Genomic DNA, 12,408 nt, shown 5'->3' on the forward strand with positions numbered 1-12,408 from the left:
AGGCTCTCTCCAGCAGCGAGCAAGATGGGAAGACTCTTTCTGCCATGAGACACAGTTGTGGTTCAGAAAATCATAGGATTCTCAGGACTGCTATAGAGAAAGATCCCCTTGCGATGGGGGGGGGGGGGGTCAGGGGACACCAATGGAAAAAACTGTCCTCACGGAAGAGGTGGCCCACAACATCAGGGCTTCAGAGGTTCATACTCGGATAAGCCCTTTCAGCATCCCTCAAGGAGCATCAGGCTGCTGCACTCTTGAGGCAGTGGGACACTTATCGCTGCACCCACAAGCCTGGACTGCCATTACCAAAGATTCCTAACTGTAGAATATCATATCCAGAGGCTGTGGTTCAGAACTTATTCAAGATTCTTTTTGTTCAAAAAAAGACTGGGGACCTCAGACCAATTTTGGATCTCAGCAATCTAAATCAGTTCATGAAACACTCAAAGATCCAGATGTCATGGTTCAGTCCATCCTGCCTCTCCTAAGGAAGGACAATTGGATGTACTCTATAGATCTTCAGGATGTGTACTATTATATCAAGGTACACAGGCATGCCAGAAGATACCTGCACTTCTGGTGGGAGACCGTCGCTACCAATGGTTGTAACTAGCCAGTGGTTGCAGCTCACATGAGACTGCAAGGATTTCAGGTGTTTCCCTATCTAGATAACTGGCTCCTATCTGCTTCCACCAAGCCACTACTAATTCAAGCCAGGGGTCACGCATTTCATCTCTGTTCTCAGCTTGACATTACCATAAATTATTCCAAATCTCAACTTTGTCTATCTCAAACTCTGGAGTTCATTGATGGCCATCTAGATATAAAATAACATGCAGCAGGGTTGGAGAACTTAAAGAAACAGGCAGTGCACATCCTTACTCTTTGTTCATCTCCAGCAAAACTAGTTCTACTGCTGTTGGATTCCAGGGATACCCTGCATAGTTCTGATTCCTTTGGCACATTTTCATATGAGAATACTACAATGGACCCTAGTGTTACAGTTGTTGATAATACCTCAGCCAGTGTCGACTCCCATTCATATCGTAGCAGTTTGCAGGAGACACATAGCATGGTGAATTGAAGCAAAGGAAGTCTCCCAAGGCCACCCCTTCAATCTTCCTCCCAAGAAAGTCACAGTGACTACAGATGCCTTCCAACTGAGGTGGTAGTGCCTTACTTGGGAAGGACAGTCCAAGGCATGTGGACTCGGTTGGAGACAAACCTGCACATCAATGCCCTAGAAACAAGAGCAGTCCTATATGTTTTGCAGGTGTTTCAAGATGTTCTTCCTCTAGGGATGGTTACAGTTCATACTGACTACATGTCAGTTGTCTGGTACATCAACAAACAAGAGGGAAACAGATCTTATCCACTTTGTAGGGTGACAATGGGCAGTCTCTTCCAACCTCTTTCTCTTGGTAATGCATATTTTGGGGAAAACCAAAGTGCTAGCAGACAAATTAAGCTGGTCTATCTTAAGCCCTCACAAATGGTCTCTCAACCAGTTAGTGGAGGACATGATCTTTACCCAGTGGGGTCAACTGTGCTGTGACCTTTTTGCCTTTCCCCCTCAATACCAAGTGCAGCAGGTACTTTGCCTTAATACCCCCAATAGGATAATCACTGAGAGATGCTCTACTTCATGATTGGCCTTCCTGTTTACTATACAGCTTTCTTTCCACTCCTTTTATCCACATAATTTATTCAGAAAGCATACCAGCAGAAGAGCAGGGTGATCCTCATTGCTCCTTTCAGGTCTTGCTAAGTATGGTTCCCTTTCCTTTGGCCTCATCTTCTTCACTTCCCCATGAGTGTTGAATCCTCATCAGAACCTTCTGTAACATCCATTCGGGCTGCCTCACCCAGACATTCTATCCCTCAAATTAACGGCATGTTTCTCCAATTCCAGTGATGGCTACATTTTCCAGGCTTTCCTCTCCTGTTCGCCATGTTCTCATGTCATCCCCAAAAGCATCCACTAGGAAACTTTATAAAAGTAAATGGAAAAAAATTCTCTATTTGAGTCCTTCAGAGACCGACCTTTTTCCACACCTATTCCAGCTGTTCTTGATTTTCTAGTTTCCTCTTCAACAAAGGAACTAGTTATTAGACAGTTATGGTGCAGCTGACTGCCGTTTCAGATTATCACACTGGTTTAGATGGTTATTCATTGGCTTCTCTTAAACTATGTAAAGCCTTCCTTCAGGGGACATTACTGCTCCACCCTCTGATAAAAGATCCTGTACCTCCAAGGGACCTTAACGCTGGTTCTTCAGGCCTTTACTCAGCCTCCCTTTGAACCATCAGCAAAAACTGAGTTAAAATATTTGTCCTGAGAAACACTTTTTCTAGTGGCCATTACCTCAGCTAGACAGGTATTGGAACTCCAAGCACTTTCTTCTCAATCATGTTACCTAATTTTTCCACAAGGACAGTGTCAGTTCAGACTAACTCTTCCTTTTTACCTAAGGTGGTTTCAAAAGCTAGCCTCAATCAGCTTATCAGTTTTTTTTTTTGCAAAATGCTTCAGTTACTTATGTTCATAAACAGCTCAAATTTTACATTCATAGAACCAACCACTTCAGGAAGTCACAGCAACTGTTTGTATTCCAAAATTGGCTCAGCTGTATCAATATTGATTCTAGCCAGATAACAGATTGCATTATCTTCATTTACAGAAATAAAGGCCTGCCATTACCAAAATGTCCTAAAGCACACTCCACCAGGTCTGTAGCCACTTCATCCCACTTTCTGGTCTAAAGCTTCTGTAGATGACATCTGTACCACTGTTATGTGGTCCAGTGTTCATACTTTTATTGCTCATTACAAGTTGGATATATTGTCTAGGAGTAGATCAGCTTTTGGCTCCGCAGTACTCCAGAATATCCTTCCTTGAGGACCTCCCAAGATATTCTAGCTGGGGACTCTGTTCCATCAGTTGAGGAAAGGATGAGAAAGACATCAAATATTTATAGCCATCCATCCTCTAATAAAGGAGTCTAGAGTATGGACAGGCACGGTGGCGCACCCCTGACTCCAGCGGCCTGCTTCCTAAGAATTCTTTGAATTATTTGGCACATTACCAGGCTTCAGAGGGATCTGGTCAGAGTTCATGAGTTCCCTCGGTAAATCTCACTAGCAGCTGGCCCAGTAGGGTTAGTCTCAGTGTTCTATCACTCACAATTTTATCAACTGCGCCCATCTGGCTCGCCCTATGCTGCCATTTCCCGGCGGTAGAGCGCAGGCACAGGCGGCTCTACGGAGACAAGCCTGGCAAGCTTGTGTGCTTGTGTGAGCTTGGCCTTCGTCTTTGGTCGCCCTTCGCCCCTTTTTTCCTGTTGTCTGGACCTAAGGTTATGTTGGAAGACACCACCCGCTGTGAAAGAGAGGGGAAAACTTTATCTGCCGAGATTATGTACTTACCATAACTCTGCATCTGTGTTGTGTGTTTTCACCCCCCCTCAACTTCCCACCCACCTTTCCCCCTTCCATATTTGCCTGGATACTGTTTTCACCTCAGGGATTTTCTGGTATAGCCTTGCTATGTGGGTTCCACAGTTGTCTTTTCCTTCTCTTTCTCTGTTCTCTTTTTGTTTTTCCATCTTTTTACCTACTATATTACTTACTCAAAATAATCTAGGCTGCCCCTTTACCTTTTCTGGCATGGTGTTTGATAATTGGAGAACAAACTCCATCTGAAGTAACTCACAATAGTCAAGGGATTATGGGTAAGGGGAGGGGCTTAAGCTATGGAGCCTAAAGTCTACCAAGTGGCTGACAAAGGATCCAAGGGTCAGATCCAAGACCCATCAATTGATGAAGGACAAAAATAGGTAACACAGATAAAGAGTTATGGTAGGTACAGAACTGTAATGTATTCAAAGTGGTGAATTTGAAGTTCTCACTTCCTTTCATAGCACAAGTCTGTTTCAGGGTTACATGACATGGGAGATGCATAACTTCACACTCAGAGACCTTCTCAGAGAAAATGCCACAAATGCTAGATAGTTCATTATAGTTCCTCCTTGAGCTGTCTGCTGCCTGCAGAGTATTTGCTAAATGTTTAGCCACAGTGTTTACACACATTTGAAAGGAAAACATAATTATTTTCATTTGTTTGGCTGATTGTTTTATGGTAGCAGAAACAAATGAGCTGGTGACAGTAATCAAACAAGTGCACGGTTCCTTATGTGGAAACAACAAAATGGTAAGAAATAATGTTAAGTTGTCAATCTCGCCTTCATTCTTGCTGGATGGGTTCGGAGCCAATCCTCGGCTCCAACTCTGCACTTGCTTTAGCTTGAGAACTCCTTTTACCAGCTCGAGGCAACCCTATATCCCATGATGCAAGGCGGAACTACCTCAGATCTCGTTTGCCGCTTAGCGAAAGAGGTCTCCTTTGCCAGCTGAGGTAAGTTGATATTGTCAAAAAGCTTAGTTAGGGATTTATTTCTCCCTTATTCCCCTTTTTATAGTGTGTAGTGTTTCTACAGCCCACCCTATTTCCCTTATAAGTTAAAAAGTTTTAAATTCTTTTTATAATTGTAAAAGAGTTTTAAGTTAGGCCTAGACCCCATTGGTTAATCCCTACCTGTGTGTCTGTGTGTTTGGGGATTAATTGTGTGTTTGTTGGGGTGTGTGTGACTTTCTTCCTCTAGGACTATGTCTAAGGAAGGCAAGGTCTCAGGCTTCAAGAAGTGTGACTCGTGCTGTCAGAAAATGTCTCTGACAGACGGTCACACTTCTTGTGTTTACTGCCTGGGGCCTTTGAACCTGCAGGACTCCTGTGCTTTGTGTCACTCTTTTAGCCAGAGAGTCCTGCAGGAAAGGAGGAATAAATTGATCCTCCGTGGCTTACTTAAGCCAGAAGGTTCTCCCTCTAAAACAGGGTCTAGTAAACCTTCTAAGCCACCGAAGGTTCAGGCTACAGTATCTAAGCCTCCTCCGTGGCTCGCTGGAGCCGATCTTTCTGCTTCTAAGGTAGTGGGTTCGGCACCGATTGGTTCCGACACCCGATCTACTGTGGCCTTGTCGGCTCCGGCTGGAGCCGACACCTTATCCAGCATCGGAGCCGAGAAACCTTCGGCTCCATCTGGAATTCAGGGGACTTCGGCTCCGATGACTTCGTCCCGATAGAGATCTCGGTCCCCTTCTGGAGAGTATCCACTCGGCTCCGGGGTCTCCTCTTTTGTCGGAGCGGAGCCATCGAAGCCGATCTTCGAGATCTTCCAGGCTGTCTGACCACGACTTAGAGAGGGTGGTAAGCAGGCTGTTAAAGTCGCAGGCACTGGCCCAAATGCTCCATAGCCCGCCTCAGCAGACTTCGCTATTGCTTCACCCTTGAACTTCCTCCTCCGACTCCCCACCAGAGTCCGGAGCCAGAGCTTCCCGGGACAGCGACTGTTTCGGCGCCGAGCCGATACATCCTTCGGCTCCATCGTCTTGGCTCCGATCTCCTCCTTGAGACCTTCCTTGGAGGGATCCAGTCGCCGAGTTTCCTGGTCGGCTCCGAGGGGCTAGTGGCATCGGACCCTTGTCCGACCCGCCTCCCTCTCGGGCTTCGGCTTTGGTAAGCTCGGCACCGACATCGGCCTCGAGCCTTCCCTCTCAGTGGAGCCGGAATTCCTGTGTCCTCGAACGGGATATTCCGGTCTCCCGGGAGGGGAGCCTTTGAGGTGATGAGGAGTGTCCTGGCTCCTGAGCCAGGTCAACGGTCCCTCCCTCTAGCTCCTCCCTCTTGCGTGCCTGTCGACACCTCTTGGCAGCCTCTTCCTCTCTGGCCCAGGGATCCATCGCCCAGGTTTCCCCATTGGGAATTTCCTCCTCTTCCAAGTTTCTCCTGATCCTGCAGGTGAACCCCTCGGAAGAGGACGTGTAAGAGGAAACACACAGACTCCCCTGAGTCTACTACATCTGATACCGACTTAGATGAGTCGGAGGGTTCCCCACGATCCCCCTCTGAGGATGTCTCCTTTTCAGACATCCTTGAGCTCCTCAAACAGAGGGGGAATTGGCCATCCATTGATCCCTCCGAGGATGAGTCGGTATACCTGGAGGCTTTTGGATCCCGACCCTCCACCTCCTGGGTGTCTCCGCCTTTCGACCCACTTATGCAGGTAGTGGCTCGAAGGCGGGCAGCTCCAGATTCTGTGGAACCTGTCCCCAGGAGACCATCCAAGTTTATTACGGCCCCTACGGACAAACAGTTTCTTTCCAAGGGTGTCTCTGTGGATGCTATGGTGGTGGCGGCGGCCACTAAGAAGGAACTTGCGGATCCTTCAGTACCTGTCCATCCTCCTAACAAGGATTCTAGGACCATGGACAGGTATGGAAAGTGGATGATTTCTTCAGCGACCTTTGCTATGCGTTCGCTGAACTACCTTTGTCACTTCACCAGGCTTCAAAGAGATATTCTCAAGGAACTAGGTGAAGTGGTCCAGGATCCTTCTGCTGCTGGGGCTCAAGAAAAGATTGCCTCACAGCTAGCAATCCTGAATTCCTTATCCAACTCCTCCATGCGGCTCATATCCTATGCGGCCGATGGAGCGAGCAGGGCCGCAGGCACAGGAGTGGCTCTTAGACGCCAAGCCTGGATGCGGCTTTGTAATTTTGCGGACCCTTTTAAGGCGTCCTTCACCAATACCCTGTTTGATGGTTCGGCTTTGTTCGGACCTCAGGTGAAGGATACCTTGACCAGGTGTGAGCAGGACGGTAAAACTCTTTCTGCCGTTGGAGTCCATTTTTCCACCCCTTCTAGACCATATCCCAAGGGTCAGAAGGGAGGGAAGATGTGGTTCCGCAAAGCCCAAGGAGCTACACCGGACACACGTGGTCAGTTTACCCCCAGAGGCAGAGGGGGTAACAATAACAGACGCCACCCTAGAGGCAGGGGGGGGTCCTCAGAACCAGGGCAACAGGGAGTCTCTTCCTGAGAAGCTCTTTCAGCACCCCTGAGGTGTTGCCCGACTGTCCACCCTTGGAGGCAGTCGGGGGAAGGATTTCGCTGTACCCAGTAGCCTGGCATTCCCTCTCACAAGATATGTGGGTACAGTCGATCATATCCGAGGGTTACAAAATCCCCTTCGAAAGGTATCCCGTACCTCAACAATTCCTTCCAGACATCTCACCCGGTCAAAGGGATTTGGCAGAACAGGAGGTTTCAAAGCTCCTAGGAAAAAGAGCCATCCAAACTGTTCCGGCAGACCAAGTAGGATCCAGCGTCTACTCGAGATTCTTTTTGGTCCCCAAAAGGATGGGAGATTGGAGACCAATATTAGACCTGAGCAGTCTAAACAGATTTGTCAAGAAGGCAAGATTCCGGATGGTCACGCTTCAGTCCATTCTGCCCTTTCTGGGCAAGGACAACTGGATGTGCTCTATAGACCTTCAGGACGCGTACTATCACATAAAGATTCACAGGCGCTCCAGAAGGTTTCTCCGCTTCGCTAGGGACCAGTCATTACCAATTCAGAGCCCTGCCCTTTGGCCTCACTTCAGCCCCCAGAGTGTTTACCAAATGCATGGCAGTGGTCACAGCTCATCTGAGACGTCAAGGATTCCAGGTGTTTCCTTATTTGGACGACTGGCTCCTCTCCGCCACCACCAGGTGTCAGCTTCTTCAGACCAGAGACTACACTCTGCAGCTTTGCAGGAGTTTGGGATTTCAGTAAATTTCAAAAATCTTCTCTGTGGCCTTGCCAATCTATCACCTTTATAGGCTAAGAATTAAACACCGTCAAAATGTTAGCCAGACTAACAGATCAAAGAATTCTGGACATCCAAAAATTCGTTCGGATTCTATTGCAGAGCAGCAAGGTCAAAGCCAGATTGATACTAAAGGTTCTAGGTCTTATGGCTGCGCCATTGTTCTTCTACCACTGGCTCGCTTCCACATGCGCCTTCTGCAGTGGATGTTATTCACTCAGTGGTCGTACCACAGTCTTCCGATGAGGCACGAAATCTTAGTCACACAATCGTGCAGAACTCATCTGAACTGGTGGATATCTTCACCTCTTCTTCATCAGGGCCGACCCTTTGTTCTCCCTCCTCCAGTTGCCACAGTTACTACGGATGCCTCTCTGATCGGGTGGGGGGGGCATTATCAGGGCAGGATGGTCCACGGGACGTGGCAACCCATAGAATACCATCTGCACATCAATGTCCTGGAGATGAGAGCGGTGCTTTTAACGTTGCAAGCCCTCAACGACTTTCTTCCCATGGGGACTATTGCAGTACAAACGGACAACATGTCCGTGGTCTGGTACATCAACAAGCAGGGCGGGACCAGGTCCTATCCGTTGTGTCAAGAAGCTCTCAGACTTTGGCAATGGGCAATCTCCTCTCATCGGTTTCTGATAGCAACGCACATCCCCGGCAGGTCCAACCTCTTGGCGGACAGGCTGAGCAGATCCATTCGGATGCCTCACGAGTGGTCTCTCAATCAATCTGTAGTGGATCAGATTTTTCTGAAGTGGGGCACACCTTGTTGCGATCTTTTTGCTACACCTCAAAACAACAAGTGCCCCTATTTTTTCACCCTCTTTCCCCTACCAGGCCAACCCCTGAGAGACTCTCTAACCCAGTATTGGCCCCGGGGACTTCTGAACGCTTTTCCTCCGTTTCCCTTGATTTCACAAGTCATTCAGAAAGCCACCGTTTTGAGGGCCAAGTTGATTCTCTTTGCCCCTTACTGGCCTCGACAAATTTGGTTTCCGTCTCTGCATCGTCACCTCCTGGTGCAGCCCTGGCATCTGGACCCAGTTCCGGATCTCTTGATCCACCAGTCGGGTCAACAGCACCGGGCCATTCATTCTCTCAACCTCACTGCTTGGTTGCTCCACTTCCTTCCCTAGCCAGGCTTCCGATGATCTCTGATTCTGTCAGAGACATCTTAGTGTCTTCTTTAAAGTCGTCCACCAGAACTGTTTATGCTAGCAAGTGGCGACGTTTTTCTATTTGGGCAAATTCCAGAAATATTGATCCCTTTACTGCTCCTGTACATTTTCAGTCAGGATCTTCTTCATCTACAGTTAAAGTTCAACTGGCTGCTATTTCCAAGTATCATGTTGGCTTGCATGATAATAACATTATGTCTCATAGATTATGCAAGGCCTTTCTGAGAGGAGTTTTTCTCCTAAAGCCGCCGATAAAGCATCCTCCTCTGCAGTGGGATCTAAATTTAATGTTGGCATCCTTGATGTTACCTCCCTTCGAACCGTCTGCTTCATGTTCTTTGAAATTATTGACCTGGAAAACTATATTTTTACTGGCTGTAACTTCAGCAAGGAGGGTTTCCGAGATTCAAGCTCTCTGCATCCGTTCCCCTTACTTGGTTTTTCATAAGGACAGGGTATCCTTAAGAATGAACCCGTCCTTTCTTCCCAAAGTCGTGTCTCAAACCAATATTAATCAATCCATAGATCTACCAGTCTTTTTCCCAAACTATTCTGACAGAGCTGAACAAAAGCTGCATTTTTTGGATGTCCATCGTCAGCTCAGGTACTATTTGCATAGAACGAAACAATTCAGGAAATCGGACCAATTATTTGTCTCCTATGCAGAAAACAGGATAGGTCTCCCAGTGTCTAAAGTGACCTTATCCAGATGGTTGTCTTCCACCATTTCTTATGTGTACTCTCTCAGAGGCAAGCAACTACCTTCTAAACCGAAAGCACACTCAACCAGGAGTCTATCCACTTCTGCAGCCTTTCAGGATAGACTACCCATTGATACCATTTGTGCAGCAGCTACTTGGGCCACTCCTCATACCTTTGTCTCTCATTACAAGTTAGACTTGGCCTCCAGAGACAGGGCCAGTTTTGGTTCCACAGTTCTCAAGAGTCTGTTCCATTGAGCTACCCAGGATACAGGTGCTAGGGACGCGGTCCCATCCAGCAAGAATGAAGGCGAGATTGACAACTTAACATTTAGAAGCTATGTACCTACCATAACGTTCCATGTTAGTTGTCTTCTCTCGCCTTCTTTCTTGCGTCCCTCCCTCCTTCCCCCTGGCCTGGACAGATCTTGAAGAGTTCCTATCAGGTTGTTTCCTCCTGAGTTTTACATTAGAGGACTCTTTATTATGAACTTGGGTTTCCTAAATATGTTAGGTTAGTCCTTAGCAGGGTAGGTTAGCTACCAAACGAGATCTGAGGTAGTTCCGCCTTGCATCATGGGATATAGTGTTGCCTCAAGCTGGTAAAAGGAGTTCTCAAGCTAAAGCAAGTGCCGAGTCGGAGCCGAGGATCGGCTCCGAACCCATCCAGCAAGAAAGAAGGCGAGAGAAGACAACTAACATGGAACGTTATGGTAGGTACATAGCTTCTAATTTTCTGACTCCCACAGTATAAGTAAGCTGTCCCAGGAGCAGTCTTAAATTTAGTAGTTATGAAGTATTTCCAACTCGGAACAAAAGAACAGAGCTTCATGTCAGAGGAGCACCGTTGAGCAGCAACCAACATTTACCTGTTGATCTGGTATCTAATGATGCAGCTACAATTGTCTGACCCCAGCAACTAGGATGACAGGCCAGTGCGGCAGTAGACTTTCCAATGGAAAATTTGCTTCATTTATGCTTTTCTTCCTCTTCCTTTGTTGATGAGTTTTATAAGGCAAACTTCTGGAAGCCAAAACTGTTTCTCATACTGCCTTTTGAATCCTGGTGGACTTGAACCCTCTTCTGTTCCCTTTTCTTTTTCAAAATTAGACTAAGATCTTTCAAAAACACAGGTTAACCCTTTGAACAAATTGTAGCCATCCATCCATTCATTTATTTACTGAAAATCATCTGCTAGCCTTCTTCAGGAATGATGGCTGCCAAGGGTTTAGGGCTTTCTGAGAGTAGTTTCAGTTATTTTCTTAGCTTAAAGGTCTTGTATCAGGAAGACAGATTATAACAAATGGACCCTATTTTCTCTTCAGCTACAAGCAAGGGTGCAGACCCCTTTCATGCTTTTGTGTTTCTGGTTAGTTCTGGCATAGTTATCTGAAAACCTTGACTCCTGTCCTATTTATTCTTATGAGTTTACTTGATAAAGATTTCTAACTTTCATTCTGATCTGAATTTTGCTTCTTTAGTTTTTTTGAATACCTGTAAAACTTTGAACCATTTTCCATCTCAGGTCTTCTGTTAGAGAACCTACCTATCTTTTGGGCATTTGCTTCTACCTCTAGCCTCCACCGATGAGTTCTCGACCTGGAAGACACTGTTTTATTGGGCATTTCAACAGTTAAAAGAAAATGCAAGTTACAGGCCCTTTTTTCTCATACCTCCTTAAGAAGGTTTCTTCAAGGAAAGGATAACACCTAGAGCTTAAACATTGTTTATGCCTATGGCTAAACAAGAGTGTAACTTAAAACAGTCTATTCATTTTCAGTGATTGCTGTAACTGTAGTGAATACTTTCATTGTATGGGAATTCACAGGCAGCTTAGACAGTTTGGGCAGAGCCACATTTTTTTTCACTGGAATGACCACCTATTTGTCTTGTCTGATAAATCTGACTAAGGCAAAAAAAAAAAAAATTCAAGTACAGTTATGCTAAGTGGTTAGGCAATTGTACTTAGAAGTTTACCAGTTTTTTATTGCATAATTATCTGTCACCTCCAGAATACACTCTGCTAAAGCAGATGTTAATTTCATGTCCCCCTATGCAGCCTTTGATGATATATGCAGAGTCATAACCTTACTAATGTCTTTTCATGGTACTTGCCTTTTGTTTGAAAAGGTAATGCTGCAGGCCCTTTAAGCTAGAGAGCTAAGATTACATTCAGTGATTACAGCCATCAGACAGTACAGAAACATGAAGAGTTAGCTTTTTAATCTCAATGAAGGCCCAACAGCTGGTTGAGTACTGCAGAATAGCAAGACGTTTCTTTATGGGATAGCTGTAGGTGTTGCACATACCTCTCAAATGTCCAGATTTTCGTAGAATGTCCAGATTTTTGCCTCATATTTTTGGTCTTTTCCTCATAAAGGTTGTGGTTTTCTGGCAAATCATTGAGGTCTGAAGTCAATAAATAATGATATCATTTAAGTTTTAGAGTTTGTATTCTTCAGAAAATGCAGTCTAACGCAAAACCCTTTATTCTAGGAACTTTCTAAGGCTATAAGAGCAATAGTTGAAATGTGTCCCTATTTTTTAGACCTTTGTCCCCTCATTATTTTTAGGTTTGTCCAGATTTATTGTGCTTAGAGGTTGAGAGCTATGGTGTAGCAGAACCGGGAAGTTGTAACACACTTTGTGTTTGTTTATCTAGGAAAGGGCAGAGGAGAGCCTATGCACTGAACATCAAACACTAACCAAAAGGTAAGTAACCAGAAAACCAATGCTCTGAATGAACAATGTAAATTATAAAGCAGAAACTCATGAGTGCTTATGTTTTGAAGAAAGTTGTAATAGTACTT

At 45.8% G+C, this 12,408-nt stretch overlaps 1 protein-coding gene across 2 annotated transcripts in view; it reads left to right on the forward strand.

The window, feature by feature from the left end:
* SGMS2 (sphingomyelin synthase 2) overlaps nt 1-12,408 on the forward strand; it is a 784,514-nt gene that overhangs the window by 319,789 nt on the left and 452,317 nt on the right. For both annotated transcript variants that reach the window (XM_044061313.1, XM_044061314.1), the window contains one exon: nt 12,261-12,310. The gene's annotated coding sequence lies outside the window, so the exon portion shown is untranslated. The remainder of the gene's footprint in view (nt 1-12,260; nt 12,311-12,408) is intronic.

Source organism: Protopterus annectens, chromosome 2.part0 (assembly GCF_019279795.1).
Source record: "Protopterus annectens isolate FY-2018-M chromosome 2.part0, PAN1.0, whole genome shotgun sequence".
NCBI classification, from domain to species: Eukaryota; Metazoa; Chordata; order Ceratodontiformes; family Protopteridae; genus Protopterus; species Protopterus annectens.